The sequence below is a fragment of the Triticum aestivum genome, chromosome 3A (assembly GCF_018294505.1).
Source record: "Triticum aestivum cultivar Chinese Spring chromosome 3A, IWGSC CS RefSeq v2.1, whole genome shotgun sequence".
Taxonomy (NCBI): domain Eukaryota; kingdom Viridiplantae; phylum Streptophyta; class Magnoliopsida; order Poales; family Poaceae; genus Triticum; species Triticum aestivum.
This window is the reverse complement of record NC_057800.1, coordinates 750,032,170-750,034,262: the sequence shown is the minus strand read 5'-3', so window position 1 is coordinate 750,034,262 and position 2,093 is coordinate 750,032,170. Positions and strand designations below refer to the sequence as shown.

The following is a 2,093-nucleotide window of genomic DNA, read 5'->3' as shown; positions in this document are numbered from 1 at the left end:
GACGCCGCGAGAACGTATCACAAGCTCGTGTGTTTGATCCATGGCACATCATCGAAACAATTGAATATGTTGTTGTGGATGCACCGCAGTCTGATTTGAGGGGTATCTACAGGCATGTATTAAGCATTCTCTTTGGTGCACGTGTTTGGTCTACTGATGCAAAGGCCGGAGGTTATCCTCCTTTTGAAAAAAAGTGTTTGGGTCTACTATATCCCATTCTAATATATATTCGAGCTTTGTCAAGTCCGTATTATGATGGATAAACTGATTCTTCGTTTTATTGTAGAGAATTGCATGTCCGCTTGTTACCATGTTAATCCATCCTAGTATTGAACGTGTGTGTCCATTGAGAACAGAATCAACACTAGTACATTGCTGACTCGAAATCATGTAGCCAGCGAACGTGTGTAGTACATTTGAGAAGATGTCTGTATTTCATTAAATGCCAAGGGCCAGCGACAGGACAATACAGATTTAGCCATTAATTATTGATAATAAAGAAATGACATAAAATTTGACAAAAGATTGCATCCAGATGTAACTAGATGACAACAGATCGATGAACTATCGCCCATCATTTAATGCTTTCACTTGAACGGACCGACAGAGCTCATCTTCTCAGTACGGGAACGGGAAGCCGACGTTCGTCTCCAGCCCAGCAGGGATCTCTGGTGACGGAGGCATCCCCATCTCATCGTCGAATCCTGGCGGCTGAGGAATCACTATCTGCATCTCCTCCATTTCCATCCCCGCGGCGAACACCAGTGGTGGAGGCATCTCCTGCATATCCATCCCGACAGTGACCACCTATGCCGGAGGCAGATCCATCAAAATCTGCTGCTGGAAATTAATCTCGGAGGCGAATACCTCAAGCCGAGGCAGCGTCGCCATCAGCATCAGATGCTCCTGCTGCTACCGAGCTCCAAAGTACTGCCACCGAAGAGCTGTAGCGGCAGCGGCGGGGCCACCTCCTCCATGCGGCTCACGTCGATGCGCAATAGAACCTGGTTGGCGCGTTCGGAGACGATGTCCTTCACCTGCATCAGCACGACAAAGAAGGCCACCAAGTCCTCGTCCCTCATGTCGCGCACATTCGGGTCAACCCAAGCCGCTATCGGCTCCCCCGTGTCACGCACCTTCGTTGTGACCTCCTCGCGCTCGGTCTGCTTCTTCACCTTGAACAGGTCCGTGCGCAGCTTGTCGAACTACTGGTGCAGCTTCTCCATCTTCTGATCTTCACTGGCAGCACCCTCCTCCCTTGCGCCAGCCCTCGTACCCTCCCCCACCAGGAAGTGTTCCACGACGGTGTCGACGGAGGGGTGGCCGAAGGAGAAGGCATTGTCGCCGGGCGAGAAGGTGAGAGCGGCCACCTGGGTGCCGGTCAGGACCGCCAGATCGCTCGCCTTGCTGAAGAACCCCACACGGCCCTTGGATAAGCAGCCGTGCGGGGCATCGTCCTGCTCGATCCGGCGGATGACGGTCTTCTTCCTGCCACTGCCACCACCCCGTTGGGCGCTGCCATTACTTGCTCGCTCTGTGGCTAAGGTGTTGCAATTGTTCAGATCTTGCAATTTTTTCATGCTTAAGTTCGTAACTTTTTAGTTGTTCAAATGCATGTTTTTCATGCACATGTTCCTGATTTTTAGCTGCTCGGGTTCATGATTTTTAGTTGTTCATATCTTGCAATTTTTTCATGCTTAAGTTTATGATTTTTAGTTGTTCAGATCTAGCAATTTTTAGTTGGTGCATGTTGTCATCCTTTGACCCGTGAGTTCTAATGTACACAGCTCAGCGAATACCGAATTGAATCTCATGGCCTATCACGACTTTTAATGTACGTAGCTTAGTGAAGCGATTCCTCACCGGCTGCTTGCTATATAAACCCACCGACACTTAGACGTAGTTACACACACTCTTTCCTCCCTTGCTCTGAGCGAGGGAGGAAGAAGACCATTATTTGCCAGACCAAGCAGGAGGATGCCCGTGACGTCTGCTTCTCCAACAGCTGCCTCGGGTTCTTTATTTTTGAAAGCGTCGTAAAACCAGGCCAGCAAGGCAGATCGTGTGAGCCAGATTGCATGTGTGCCCCGAAC

General features: G+C 50.0%; 1 pseudogene; it reads right to left on the bottom strand.

Annotated features, from left to right (window-relative positions):
- Positions 1-618: 618 nt before the first annotated feature.
- Positions 619-1,580, bottom strand: LOC123057373 (agamous-like MADS-box protein AGL23; annotated as a pseudogene).
- Between the last annotated feature and the right edge of the window lie 513 nt (positions 1,581-2,093).